This window comes from Pinus tabuliformis, chromosome 5_1 (genome assembly GCF_031772625.1).
Source record: "Pinus tabuliformis cultivar Carrire ecotype Pingquan chromosome 5_1, CPIR1, whole genome shotgun sequence".
In the NCBI taxonomy this organism is placed as follows: Eukaryota; Viridiplantae; Streptophyta; class Pinopsida; order Pinales; family Pinaceae; genus Pinus; species Pinus tabuliformis.
Window position 1 is genome coordinate 655,003,931 of NC_142305.1, and position 16,679 is coordinate 655,020,609.

Sequence of the window (16,679 nt, forward strand, 5' to 3'; positions counted from 1 at the left end):
CCAGAGAAAATGCTTCAAGTTCGTGATTAAAGGAAAGAATGCAGCTTCGATGGAAAACATTTTCTTATAATTGCCCATTCATGTCGGGACATGAATTATATAAGTGTTGAAGGAAGCACTTTTTTCTATAAAACAAAATAACATGTACCATTTTTTTTTCTGAAGCAAGAGTCTCTATTATTGGAGTAGTGTTGTAGTAGCATTTCTTTTACCTTGACATAAATAAAGATGCACTACATTGTAAAAACAAAGCCTCACCACATGTATAACATATATATGTGGGTGAAGGTACAGACTTCCACTCCCACTCTATGTTTTTATATGTTTTTGGAGTTTGGACTATTTAGAAGGACAAGCTTTTAATTAAATAAAAGCAGTTTGAAATATTACTTCAAGACAATTTCAATTAATCTCCTAAAGCAGTTTCAGCGTCTTATTTCAAGACACTTTCAGTTTTATCTCTGAAAGTAGTTTTAGCGCATCTCTGAAAACAGTTACAAGTTATGCATTATATTGTAAAAACAAAGCCTCACCACATATATAGCATATATATATGGGTGGAGGTACAAATTTCCATTCCTTTTGGAACATATAACATATATATGGGTGGAGGTACAGATTTCTATTCCTTTTAGAGTTTGGACTATTCTATGTACAAGAAAAGCAAGCTTTTAATTAAATAAAAGCAGTTTAAAATCTTACCTCAAGACACTTTCTATTTATCTCTGTAAGCAGTTTCAGCATCTTACTTCAGGATACTCAGTTCATCTCTGAAACCCATTATCCAATGATTATTAAAATAAAATTCATACAGTTATCTAGTTGCCTTGAGGCTTGAACCACTTGGGCTTAACACCAATGTTGAAGTTAACCCAATTGAACTTCATGTGCAAGAGGAAGAAAACAAAACAATACACTCAATTATTTTGAGAACTTCAACTACTGGACTAGTTTAATTACAAAGAAAATAGTCATTCATCACTTTCTGTCATCATTTGAATCTCTTGCACATTGATTTCAACTCATGGAATATCCAACACCACATTTCTCAAGGATTTGATTGCCACCAAACGCTACATTTCACTATCTTGCAACATGAAGCTGCCAATAACAGGGATGCCAAGGTGAACTAGACGAAGCTGATGAAAAACCCTCTCTTCATTTCAGGGAATACCCAGCGACATGATAAGATACAGAGAGCTGACAGTTCGCACCATTAGGGACCAAGGAAAATATGATTATAGGGAAGTAGAACTGCATTTGGAAGACCAGAAGGAGTCACTATTCACAACAAGACTTGCTAGGGAAGAAACGTTGCTCATTGCAGAGATGGAGAGTGGAATTGAATAAGCAGATAAAGGGGCCCTCATGGGAGTTAAGGGGGGAGTATCGTGCCCACAAGGGGATGAAACAATAGTGCCTAATGTAGTAGGTAATGAAGGCATTTTATCAATATCATAGATGGGATTCGAAGTAACAGCATAGATGCTTTGCCTCAGAGATTCATTTTTTGCAGAGGCCAAGATTGTATGATTACTTCGCCATGGGGACGACCTGGGAGATGAGGGGTAAGCAAATTGACCAGGTGCCGAGCATAGTTAGGAGCCTCCATGTAACCGTATCTATCTTCACCACGCAATTGCTGGGGAGTTATTAACCACGTGGAGTATCAATCTTCGTCGCGCAATTGCTGGGAGTTAGTAACCACGTGGAGGTATCCATATTCGATGTATATCTGCTGGGAATTAGTAACTGCTTTTAGCTATTAATCTGATGGTAGAAGATGCTTCTATCGTCTAACATACATAATCGATGGTCCATAATCACATACGGGAGCAGCTGGGGGTGTTGATTTCAGAGGGAACGCCTTACGGCGTAATAATTATATGATATATTATCGGGAAAAAAATTACTTTTAAAACCAAATTATGATTTCGTTTATAATATTATTTTTTATGGAATATATTATCTTTATAGAGATATTGTTGAAGATAAGTTTGGCTTTATAAATGGTAGAAATTTTAACAAGGTCATAATCATATTATCTAAAATATGATAAACATAGAAAATTTATACAAGAATTGGAAATTTATATGATTATGAGATAGAAACAAATTGGAAATTTATATAACTATGTGATAGAAACAAATTATTGTTGTCTATTGTAGTGATGAGTATGTTATAATATGTAACTAAAATTTTATTAACAATTTTTTTTTTATATATTTTGTAGGTTTAATATAGGAATGTTGGTAAAGAGTTTTATTAGATATTTGTAGTTTATTTCATTTTTTAAATATTTATAGTAACTAAATATTTATTGTGTTTATCTTTCTTTTTCATTTTTGTATTTATTTCAATAGTTCATCATCAACCTAATCTTCGTACTTTTTATTAGACAAATAGTGACCAATTTATAGAAGGAATTTTCAAATATTTATCTTTACTTTTTTTCTTTTTTACTTTATCTTCTGTTGTGAATTCTACTCTAATTCACTTAATTCATAAATTCATAATAACTTGTTGACAGTTCTAGACCCGCCAACATATCAGGGGATCTTTCCAGTAAGAAGTCCCAACTAGACTTTAGACCGTTTGGTGTAGGAGTCCCAACAGTGGGTCTTACGATATCACCTTAACCACAGTTGTGCACAGAGGTAAGAAAGCTGTCCTTGTTGGTAGCAAGGGTGTGACATGCGTAGCAAGCCAAGGATGGTGCATAAATGGTTCTAACACACAAAAGGTGGAATGAGGGCGCCCCTTTGAAACATTTGTAAACACACAGCTTGGAAGGGAATAGATGAGCAAAGATGAATCACAAGCTGGAAGGAAGGTGAACCAACAATGCAAAGTAATGGTTAAACCAACAACACATTTCAGTAAGATTCATACATACATATAGAAAAAGAGGCTATACATACATTCGTAATAAAAAAGATACATATATCTTTAGAGTAAACAAGTTAACTAAAATACAATAACAACATATGCATGAAAATTTTTCACTCTGTTATATTAAGAAGTGAAAATTACAATCATATAGTACAACCATGATCAACCACTAGTCCTGATAACAGAACGTTATAGTCGCTTTTGTCTGCTCCTCCAAAGAGATGTAATAGCCCTACACTGTGCAAAAGCCAAGGCTTGTTACAATACTCTTCAAGATTTCTCTAAGATACTCCTATTGAAAGCTTCGCTAACCAAAAGTGTCTACAATGAGTTATGAGGTACTATAAATAACAAAGGGTGGGGTGACCCTTGACATTCGCCTTTGTGACTGTTCACCAACCCTCATGACTCTTCAACTACTCTATGAATATTGCATTCTACTATCGACACTTGGAATTCCACTATCGACACTTGGACTTCCACTTTACAAGATGTTACATACAATCTGCACATGTACCCATGTGAGACAAAATGACTTGAGCAAGCCATGCAATACATCAATCAGATTCAGACAACTGTGCGAAGACAAACTCTTTGACATCCTTATGATGATCAACGGTGGCGAAATGATGCCAATCTTGGTCGTTCGTGATGGTGTTCGCATGCTCAATGGTGTCATCCCGGTGAAAGAGAATTCTTGCCTCTCTTGCACCCATGTACACTGATATGGCTCCTCTGTCCAACTCGTCTAATAACGTGCACAACATTGTCTTGAGTGTAGTTGGACCAACAACATACTGATGCATAGTGCCTGTGCTGATCTCCAAGTGTGTTTTGGTGAATATGCGCATCACCCTGTTGAAATACATGTTCAGCTCCAGTCGGACTTGGTTCTTGTTTTCACCTCGGTGAGTGTGTCAATGTGTGAGACCGCATGCATGCGAAAAATGACAACCATGCTCCTAAAGAACCTTGCATGCAATCGACGAAACTTCTCACCCTATCTACTCCATGCGAGCTACTGGGTTGGGTCGATAACCTGTATGGGCATAGTTTCATGAGTCTCTAGATGTTACGCCTCCTATTGTACTTGTTCCTACTACAACTCCTTCTCTCATCTGTGCATCTCATGTTCTTCTTTGAGTTGTTTCTTCAGCATTTGAAACTCCTTCTCAAGCGATCCTCTTGTCACACCGTTGCCTCATCACCTCAATCTTCAAAGTTTCTTTCATCACAAGTGGATCTGCTTGAACTTGCAACTTTTCTCTGTCTCTGCACTGTCGAAAACCTTCCTTTTTCATTTGTGGCACACATGTGTGCTACCTTCTGTTGTTGCTGATGGTGCTGCTCATTATGATGCTGCTTCCATTTCATCTTGATATTCTTGTCCATGAACAACTTGATGTCTTCATAGATAGGCAAGTTCATAGACACTTGATTAACTGCATCCCCAGTTGCACTTTCAACAGTGTCTTTGACTCTGATCTCCTGGAAGCCATTATACCTGTGATGCTGAGAGGTACGCGAACACCTGTGATACCTGGAGACATAGAAACACTCATGGAAAGAAATCTATCAATTGAAATCCAAAACAAACTAAAGTACTGACATGCAACATACCTGTGTGACTCTCTATGAAGATTGTGCAATTTTCATCGAGAGGCTAGGAGACTGACTACCAAAACTATGGAAGGCACAGTCTGAGCTGTTGGGAGGTTGACTGACTACTGGAGCTACTCAATGCATAGTCCAGCATAGCCTATTGAGGACTGAAACTGCGTAATTCCCAATTTCAGTTAGTAGTGACATGCAAACTAGCAAACTGCATTGCGCAGTTTCTCGGGCCAGCAAGGCAATGCCTCCCATAATTATGCAATGGAACCCTGGAGGAAAGTGTTAGGCCAAACTTGTGAAATTTCTGGAGGGAAGGCAGAACCTTTACTTCCAGGAAAGTGTAATGCTAGCTGGGCAAGGCAAGGTCCGGGCCAAGGCAGCTTAGACCCGTCCACGGGCAACTGAAAACATGATAAACCTAAATGCATGGTGAAATTGAGTGTAAAGAAGAGTAAATGGTCATGCATGCAAAAAGTAGGTGCAATTTTGAGAAAATAGGAAAGCATGCATGTATGTGAAGCAAGTCGCCGTAATGGCGTCCATCGATCCAAAAATAGTGGCATGCATGCGACAATAGTGAGATGCAAACGAAAACTAAAACTGTGCCCTACAAGCTAAAATATATTAAAATGACAAAAAATTCTCATTGAAATCAAGCAGACACCAATTACACAAAGTGAAACACAAAAAGCGACAGAAACGCAGTGCAAGACATGAGAAACGGACTTACCATGAAACCACTAAGCTGAAAGTGTCGAAGACTCCTAGATGTGATGTAGGATGTCAGAGCTGCAAGATTGATTTGAGGAATGAGCTCTGCAATGCCTGTTTAATAAGTTTTGATAATATCGAGGTTATGATGTGCATGCCACAAATTTAGGAAAAAGTAACACTTGGCGAGAGGGTTCTAAGATGCTCTTTTCATGTAACCTCCAGATGCTAAAAATATATCCCTCAAACTAGGGATGCCTTTTGCATGCTTCCTTTTGTTGTTTCAAGAAAAGAATCCCATGCATACAAATCCGTTTTGCTCGGTCCCAGAGGGAACTGGTCAACCTGAAGGCACATGCAATGGTCTATAAGCCTGAGATGAATCTTTCTACAGTTTCTGGGTTGAGATGGGCTGGTTTTCCTAGAGGGATTGCACAATTTCTAAGGTTAGCAGGTGACTGCTACCAAGAATTGTGAAATTTATGGGTTGAGTAGTAGTACCGGGCCAGATTCTGCTATCTTCTCAAGGAAGCCTATGCGACTACTCTACCCAATTTTTGAGCCCAGCAGGCTGCCCAATAGATTTGAGCAATTTTTGGAGGGAAGGCTGGTTCCCCTCCAGAATTGTGCAATTTTCTAGGGGAGTGTCTTAGCCAGCAAATAATCTAAGTCCGAAATGCCAGCCTGCAGGAGGGAGACAAATAAGCTGACATGCATAGGTCAGCAGGCCACTGAAGCTCAGCTAAAGCCTATGCACTTGACAGTGGTTGTTAGGGAGGCTCCAAAATTAAGCTAAGGAAGAATTTCAGAGGGTGGTTGTAGCCTCTACAACATAACCCGAATCTTAGTACCTTTCATCAGACAAATAATGACCCATCTATAGAAAGAGTATTCTTCTCTTTGAGTTCTTTAATTGAATCAATATTCTTCAAGTCTTTTCAGCATTCCTCTCTTTTATGATTTTTTCCTATTCCATAAAACATCCTTTTCCACATGCTCTCGTACACTCTATTAATCCTTCAATTTATGAATTCTATATTTATTCACCTTTTCTTTTGAAAATAAGCCTTTACATTACTAAAAACAATTTAGATGGCCAAATTTGTCTTACAAAATTTGAAGCGTTGGAATTTCTTTATCTATGTGAATTAGCTAAAAGCATGGATTTGGATATTATAATCTCTAATAGTCTAGATGTTGGAAAACTAATCCAAATGTTTGATAGGATTTGGAGGATGGAATCTTGCATTTGTCAAAAGTGAAATACAGGGAAAATTTTAAGAACCCCCCCTAAATTTATAAATATAATAAATGGGCAAATCTCCATGGTATATAGGAAAAATGGAAGGCGATTTTATCAATAATATAATATGTTTATATAATTTTTTGGCGAATCTCTCACCAGGCATGGCGAATATTTTACTCAATTATAAAATCTTGCAAGATCTTGGCGAGTCTTTCACTAAATAATAGAACTTTTTAAAGTCCTAGTGAATCTTAGCATATGCTACATGCTGGTTTAATTCCCCCATTTAAATAGGCTACATTCCAGGTGAATACCATGGGTCAATACCATGTGCCATTTTGGTGAATACCATGGATCAATACCATGTGCCATTTTTATTTTTATTAATTCTAATATTAGGGTTAATAATGATTTTTTGCATGGTATTAATAACAATGTAGTCCATGGTATTTGTCCCATAGTATTTTGGCCATAGGTTTCACCTAAATATAACCCATTTTTTGAGTGTTCATAAATATAAGGTGACTTATGGAGTAAATATAAAAAAATGTTTTATTTGTTTATCATATGTCTCGTTTATTTATATTTTTATTAATTTACCATACCTCTTTTACAAATATGGTATTTGGCCCATAGGATTCACTTAAATCAAACCTCTTTCTTGAGCCTTCATAAATAGAACGAGGGTTATGGACTAAATATAAAAAGAGGTTTTATTTATTTACGATACGTCTAGTTTATTTATATTTTTATTTATTTACATACCTTTTGAGTAAGTATAAAAAGACGTTTTATTTATTTACCATACCTCCACTTTACTTATATTTTTATTTGTTTACACCCTTACATGTATATAAGGTGACTTATGGAGTAAATATAAAAAATGTTTTATTTATTTACCATACCTCTCATTTATTTATATTTTTATTAATTTACCATACCTCTTTTATAAATATGGTATTTGGCCCATAGGATTCACTTAAATAAAACCTATTCTTGAAAATGGGCGAATGGATTCACTTAAATAAAACCTATTCTTGAAAATGGGCCAATGGAAGTTTGTAAGTCCTAATTTCAAGGGTTAAATTTACCTTTTTTACCCTCTCCCTTAAAATAAGGTGGGCTATTTGAGGTGATTTGTAAAAATGTACTATGATACAAAATATTCGCCCACTAAAAATTTAAAACCCCTTAATTTCGCCAAAGGGTGAACGTTCGCCCCTAAAATTATCCTTGGTGAAATAACATTAATAAAGGCCAAATAGGCTAAATTCATGTGTCTTTTTCTTTCTTTCTTTGTTAAATCTTGGTGGATCCTGGTAGTGGAACCTTGAGGATTTGGTAGTCGACTATTTATCTAGATACAAAAATTTGGAAGTCCAAAACTTCTCCATTTATTTGACCCAAAAGTATAGAAATCTAAGAAAATCTTAAGGAACACACTTTATGAAAAGGTTTAGATTTTTGATGTTCAACCTTTCCTTGAGACTAGATAGATATTAATATTAGAAAATGATCAAGATTCACTTTCTTCACAGCTACTAAATTGATGTTCCTGCCTTTGATCTAGGCTATAAAAGAATCATTTTTCTCCATGATTACTTCATTAACACATGACCTTTAATATCTACCTATCAATTTGTTAATTACATGCACATCTATAGGGAATTTCAAAGTTACATGTATATAGAGAGATCGACATAGATTGTGTTGAAATTCAAATGTGATTGTCAAATTCATTAAAAACATGAATGTCCTTATAACTAGACCTTTGGAAACACACATACACTCTCTACACTTTATCCCTCTAATGTATATGCTTTGTATGACTCTCTAATTGATCGTATGTACACATTAAAACAAATTTATTTATAGATTTTCTTGAGGAAGTGAATTTAAAAAAAAATATTGGCTTGTATCGAACTCTAGGAAAATATAAAAGATCTTTATATGTCCCTAAAATATCTCGACTCCTCTAACTTTATAATTAAATAATAACATTTCGTTACATTACATGGATATGAATCAATTTTGTTTCTTTCTAGATCATTTAGAAAACCCTAGACACTATTCAATATTAGGAAAATAAAATTTCAAATGATGCTCCTACAGACTCCCTGGGATTAAAGGATTTGTTCATGGGATATTTACCATGAGATCTTTTCGATGCAGCTAAAATACTTAGATATTTATAATCCTATCATTTGTGGCCATCCTGAAGAAATTTATTTGTCCAATTAATTGAGATTTTAAAAGACTCTCTGCCCTTTGTCTTCTTCCTCTTTCCTATGTTCTTATCTAATATACTATGCTATACCTTAGATAAATTTAAATCCCACTCTAAAATATGAACTTTATCAGTGCATCTGCTGAAATTTCACTTCTCCCTTAAAAAGATACAATATGAACCATTTAATATTTTCATATATTCCAATTTATGTGGGATTTATTTTCGATAAACATTTCCTAACTTCTTGCATGGATCAATATGTTTCTAGTTTATTTGATTATATTTCATCTTGGAAAACTACTCCTTTCTCAAGTGTGCCAATGTAAAATATTTAGTTTCAAAATTCAAATGTTTTCCCCTCATCTAAGCCTATTGCATGTATATGACATTACTTCACCTCTACATGCAATCCCTACATGATTATTGCAATTTATTCACCACTTTCATTTCCATTTCTTCCTTACCTTCCCTCATTACAAAATTCATGTTGAATGCATATCATTCACATTTTGTAGTGAATTCAATCACATGCTCCTATTAGGTGAATTATTACAAACATGGTTTACTTGTACAAGTACTTAATCCCACTAGTTGATATGCCATTTTGCTAGGATCTTTAATATATACTAAAATACCTTCTTAACTACTACTCCTTTTTGTAGGTATAAAGGTGATAATCCAAACATAAATCCAAACTTATTCATGAGTTTGAATCACATAGAAGCATTAAGGTTGAACAACATCCATCTATCTTAAGGATCATCCTTCTTTACAATTTTTCATGCCTGCACATACAAAAAACACTTTAAAGAATATGATTTCTTCTTTATGCTTCTTATTCCATTCTTTTGTATTGTTACATGCTTTGTTATTATCATATTCACTATGGAATTCAATATTTCATTATCAACCCTCTCTTTCCTTACTCCCTCATTATCCTCGCTTAGTGTCAAGATACTATAGTCTTATGTTAGTATCTTGCCTTTAAAAACTCTCTCAATAAGATTTCTTTTCCTCTAGCTTATCTAATAACTCTTTGATCTTCCCTAAAACTGATTAGTGAATCCTTCATCTTGCCTTTGATTTGAAACTTATGGGAATTCAATGATGTCTTCTGGATTCTTATTCATATCTTCCATTTCTTTTTCATCCATATATGCTTTGCTTTTCTTAATTACATTATACATCGTTCCAAACTTGACCTATAATTCATCTATTTCATCTCATGCTGAAGCTTGAATTTAGTATTACAAACTAGAAATGCTTTTTCAAATGCTTTCTACTCATTTATCGATAATTTAGTTATCAATTTTTTTTAGATTAGGTTTCCATGCATTTCACATTATCACAACACTTTTCTATTACTACATATCTATTAGTACTCTTCTGCCTTATCTATGCCTCTTTTGATGCATTTGCAAGGAATGTAAATGAAACTCCTCCTCCATCATGTCAACATGTCAACTATATTAAACAACAAAGGTTTAAAACCTATTTCAACATCATAGACCCTTAATTTCTTATCAAATAAGAAAACCTACAACCAACGTTTCATATGTTCAAGATGATTTCTTAATTAAATTTCTTATATATTCCTCTTCAAAATTATAATCATAGATTGATGATAAACTAAAATTTTCTTCTTGTCCACCATTTCTTTAGCTTTTCTATCATCCTTTTGGAAATATTGAGAAACATTTATTAATGATTTTCTTGTATCCTCCATCTCATCTGTGATATTAAACTCTTGTTCTTCAAGCTCCATACCTACATAATCACAATTTTCATAATATGCGAAGAATAAAATTTCATGTTTCATAATCCATTGTATAACTCCATTCACTAGTTTCTTTCCATAATCTTCATTTTCCTTGCCTTTTTCTTCGTAAGATAATTTTACCTTCTTCACTTTTATATTGTTTTCATGTGTTTATTAAACATCATATTCTTGGGTGCTTGAAAGAATATATTAATAATTACATTGAAAAACTTGGGACTCACTTTCCTCTCTTGATGACTCTAGAGTTGTGACCATATCTCCTTCTTATTGAATTGATATTATCAAATTTTCCATGAAACTCTTATCTTTTATTTCATCACATCTTCATCATCAAACATTAGATTTTCTTATCAATTTCAAAAATATTATTTCTTGCCTCTTTCTTTGAGGATTTATTTTCATACCTTTTCTTGTATTCAAGTTTCCAAACATTCAATCTATGTTTCAATTTCTTTGCAAACAATAATACTATATGAATTTTGCTTTCTTTTCTAGCTTTGAACCATAACTATGGTTTTTATTTTCTTCCTCTCCTTGGTGCAGTAGATCCATCAGAAGGTTTAATTTCTCTTTCAACTCAACTATATGTTTCTCTATGATCCAAACATTATTCTTGGCATCTACTTCCAACTTTTTGTGGATTTCGTCTTCTAATAAGTCGTTCAACTTATTTCTTATTAGATTCACTATGATCATCTTTTTCTCTCACTATCACTTCTCTTTAGGCCTCAATGTGCCTTTGCCTCCTTAGCAAGTCCCTTTCACCCTACTAAATACCTCAAATGGGTCTTCCTTTATACCTAGTCTATTGCAATCTCTAGTCCTATTCTCCTTGAACCTTCTCATTGAGCTTTTACCTTCTCCTCTCTTTGAATGCTCAAGGTTTACTAGCTTGAGGGGTTCATCTTTCCATGAATTTATCTTTCTGTGCAACTATTTTTTTTGTTTGTTGAAAAGTGCACCTTTTTTCTCTACTACCAAAATTCATGTAGGTCGTAACTTTTAAAATATATTCACCAAATCTTCCTCCTTTATCTCTTTTCTGAAATTTTTCCAATATATAACATGTGTGACTCTCTTCTTCATATTTTTTATTCTTATCTATCTCCTTATGTGTGCTACGATGCACTTAGTTCATCATCACCCCAATATCCATACATTCCATCAAATAAATAACAACCAATCTAAAAAATCCTCCAATTCTTTGAGTTATTTAACTAAATCAATCTTCATTGATCTTATTCAATTTTTTTTTTTTGGTTCATGTTATCACCTAGATTGACCTCAGGCTGAAGGGAGGCAATGCCAGGGTAACCACAAACCAAGCATAGCCAAGTAGCTAGCCCTACTAGGCCGGGAGAGGGCTCTCTTCGTAAGGATCTCAATCAAGATGACAGGATCAGGTAAATGATTTTAGGCTAGGTATAGTAGCACGAAGGTTTTGATAGGATTTTGTAGGGGTTTTGCTAGATCAGGACGAGCTGTACAATTTAGGTCTAGGGAACTAGGTCAGAATTGCAGGGCGTTTAATGGGGCAAGGTAGGCATAGGCTTTAGCACTCGAGGGCTTGATAGGATGAGTTGTTTTAGACTGGAGAGAAGCTAAGAAGGTCATGTGAAAACCATGGATCCTTCCTAGACTGTAGAAAACATGAAATGATGAATGGTTTCCCAAGGCAGAGCACTGATACAATGAATTCCGCCTATCAAACTTGAAAACATTCAACTAAAAGCAATGAAATGATGAATGGAATACATAAAACACTTTAAAATATGATTACATACGAAGGAAATATACTAAAACTCATGCCACATGGATCCCATAAAAATAGCTGCAATTCCTATTAATCTCGTGCCAAACTGCTTACAAAGGTGTACAATCAAGGTCTGAGCATCTAGCTGAGTCCAACCCCTTACAAAGAGAAAGAAGAAGAAGATATAGACATTATTTCAACCTCCTCCCATCCTCAGGGGTTGAATCCCTAAGATGAGGAGATAATCTAACTGATACTGACCAAGAAACAAGAATATAGGCATCATTAACAACTTGCCTCTAAAAGTGAAAAACTGATTCATTTGATCTCAAAGTAACTCCTAAAGCAATGAATCTACCCTATATCACTATTTGTCTATCATAATTACATGCCAAGTCATCATTTACAATGGTACATCATCCATCGTGAGAGAGAATCTGTGATTACAGTAAAAAAAATGGAAAAATAGCAACCCTGAGCAAAACTGCCAAAAGCGCAGCGCCATTGGGCAAAAGCACAATGCCACTTTTAGGTCGCTTTTGAAGGCCTTCCCAGCATCCAAATTGAGCCCAAGATAGCTCATTAGAAAGGTATTCGAGTCTGCTTTCTAAAACACCTAGAATTTATACATTCGGAGCTCATTTGACCCTTAAAAATTTGATTCTTTGAAGACTACTTTTGTGTGTCCAAAAAGTGGCAGAAATGTCATTTTTAGGGTTTTTTTTTGACCTTTTGGTGGACCAGTTCTGCCCCAAAAACTTTGAAACTTGCTAGGGTGCATGTACTCATTGCTTTGAATAAAAAAAAGTAAACCATTTCTTCGATGTGTGCTCGTAGGAAAAGCGCAGTGCCGGTGGTGCTACGCTTATAAGCAGTTTTCCTTTGTATTGAAATCCAAAATTTGCAAATGACAAAATTTGCTAAAAAATTGCCCAAAATTGGTGAGAAACACCATCATCAGGTGCTCTGATGAGCCAAGGAAGCTTCAGCTAGCATCCTAAGTCTATCCTCCTCTTTATTGCCTTTTATGGCCAGCTTTAGGCTAGTTTTCATTCTCTTGACCCTCATATTGAAAATCTTGTTTCGGGTCCTATAATGATAGGCCATATGTCTAATCATCTAATTATCTCTATTGGCTTTCCATAGCAGATTCTCAAGGTGTAGGTTGAATCTTTCAAGCCAAGTTTCCCTATCATCTTCAATCTCCTGCTCAATAGGATTCAAAGTGACTTGTGCTTCTTTTCCACTTTGTCATTTCAACTTGAGCATTTCTAGGTCCATGAGGACTTGTTTGTCACTCAATTGTTTGTTTTCTTGCTCCAAGTATGTAATGACATATTTGGCCCTCTCCAACTTGTCTTCCAAAGCTTGCACTTGAGCTTCCCTTTCTTGTATGATGATGCCTTTGATGGTTTCTTCGTCCTAAGCCTCTAAGTCAATGATTTCGACCCCACGATGAGTATAATGTTGCTCTGGCTCATCATGCTCAGTCAAGTCAAAGTCCTTTTCCATCTCATCATCAAGACTCTACTTTGGCATCTTTTCCTTGCCTTTGTGCAGCTGTTGCACCTGTACCTGTTGTGTCAATGAAGAAGGCAAGGCCCCTTCCACATCCCGTGGAGAAAACACTTGCCTATGAGCTGATGAAGAAGGCAAGGCCCCTTCCACATCCCGTGGAGAAGAAACTTACCTATCTACTGCAAATAATCTCCTAGTGCCCTCTGATATTTCATGTAAACGGGCATCACAGTAGTTCTTGTCTCCTTGGCCTCCTCATCTGTTTTCATTGGGCTAGAAGGTCGTCCTGCTTCTTGAGGCACTGGTGGAGAAATTTGAGGACCCCTGAAGATTTCATGAGAAATAAAGGTCTCCCAAGGGATGTTAAGAAGACTGAGATGATGAAGCACAATGACTTTGATCAGAGAGTAATGATAAAGGCTGCTCATCTGTTGAGGGTAAGACTTCCTTTGGACAATAAAAGCCATCTTCTCAATACTCCTAAACAAGTAGTAAGGGAGGTTTAGCATCCTCACCCTGGTAAAATTCATGAGGAGCCTGATGTGATAAGTGTACAACCTGGAGAACCTGCGATCACAAGTGAAATACTTCATGATGATTTTCATCACGGGGACATACTTGTTCTCAAGAAACCTGAAAGGAAATAGTCTCTTCACCTAATTTTTGTACTGGGGTTTGATATAAGGTTCATAATAGAACTCATCTAGATCTTGGCGCTTGAACCACTTCTCCCCTACATTAGGAATCCTAGTGGCATCTGAAATAATGGAAGATGAAATGGTGAAATTTACCATAGCAAGAGTCACCCTGTTGTCCTGAAGTTGTGCTACAAAAAGTCTAGTGATCTCCAGGTGATATTGAACTCTCTCAACCTCTCCACAGAATTCATAGCAGCCAAGGTATTTGAAGCATCTGACAGCTAACTCAGAGGCCTGCAATTCCCTAAGGTTTGATGGCTCTTCTCTGATGATCCTACCTCCCATGTGTGGTTTTCTTGGTTGCATGGATCTATGAGCTGAAGTGTCACTACCTGTGTTCTCCTCCTCATAGTCTTGGTCTTCCAGGTCCATGTTTACAAGGTTGAGGTGTATGGAAATTAGGAATGAAGGGATGGAAAATGAACTTGTGGCTAGGAAATGATGGAGTAGGGAATGAGAAGAAGGGTTTTGTGTCTTGAGATTTTCTCTTGGGGAAGAGGGACAAAGGGAAATGTGAAGGAATAGTGTTAAAGAGGAGAAATGGATATGGTGATGGGGAACTAAGGATAGGGGAATTTTAGGACTGTAGAGCTGGGTGCTAGGATGAATAGGAAAGAGTTAGGGTTTAAGCATCATTTGGGAGATTTTAGGGTTTGAGATTAAACATGCAAACAATGCTTATGACTTAGATTAGCAAATCAAAACCAAGGTGAAGAATGTTTACTTACTTGTGGCAATGGAGATCAAGGGCAATTTTGAAGTTTGCTTGAGGATTTGGACGTTTTTGGGCTCTCCTGCTAAAAGCACAGCGCCAAAGCTCAGAAGTGCAATGCCAGGACAAAAGCGCAATGCCTATGTTAATTTACACTGAGAAAATCACACAAAAGCACAATGCCAGGTGAAAATCACAATGCTGGTCTCCAAAAGCACAACGCCAGTCTCCTTTAGCCAAAAGCGCAGCACCACTCTGCCAAAAGCGCAACACTAGGCTTTCTTCACTCTAACTCACTCAAGCTTGTTTTCTTTTCTCACCTTTTCACTCCTTGCTTGGCAAATGAAGATAATGAATTTGAAAATGAAATGTGAGGGCTTAAATAGGAGTGGATTTTAATTTTTCACTTGAAAAACCCACTTTTCTAAAGTTTCTTGTTCTTCTTTAAAACTCAATTTTAATGTCTTTTTCTTCTTTGTGTCTTTGTAGGTGGAGAAATGCTCAATTTGACTTGATTTTTGCAGTGTTCTTTGTCTTGCAGCAAGGAGAAATGCTCTGGTGTAGCTGAGATCAATTATTACATATAGGGACTTAAAATTACATATGAAATACAAATAAACTTAAAATACTCTATTTTCACCTCAAAAACATGTTTTTGAGGTGAAAATTACATTAGGTTAAAAGATCATAACTCAGTAGCTATGACTTACAAACCATCATGCTTGATTTATCAATCATCCTCATACCCTTGCTGACCTTTATTTACACTTTAAAATCAAAATTTTGACCTTGGTGGTGAAACCCTAAGACCTAATGAAATCATGCACTATGACCTAATGAAATCATGATAACAGATTGATTATGAAACCATAACTAAAGACAACCTGAAGAAGGATCAACAAGTATACTCTATGAGGGAAAAATTTAGATTTTCTGAAGAGAGGACAACCATCAGTGGATCGGTATGTCATGACCTAATGGAATGATGCAAAATTTTCAGTATGGGACCCCTAAAATGAAAATGCAAAGAGAGAATTTTGATTCCTGATGGAAGTATGTAGATACTGACATTAATAGTTCAAACTCACTAATCATCCTCTTTCCACACACTCTCATATGCTCTCTTCATCTTTCTTTTTATAGTTTTTTTTTTTTTTTTTTCCGCTTTTTCGTTCCTATTTTCCATCAAATAAATAACAACTAATCTAAAAGAAATCTTCAACTCTTTAAATAACAAGTAATCGAAAAAAAAATCTTCCACTTTCTGAGTATTTAATTGAATCAATAATCTTTGAGCATATTAGAAATTACTTTATTTTTTGTTTTGGTTCCAACTAATTAATCATCCTCTTTCCACACACTATATTATGCTCTCTGGATCCTTTTATGTATAGTTTTTTTTTTCCCACTTTTTACTTTGAAAACTTTTTTTTATTTTATTACTAGATATAATACAGATAGTAAGATTTGTCATTAAAATGTACAATTCTTAATTATCTGATATTTCCTCACTTGGAAATTTAAT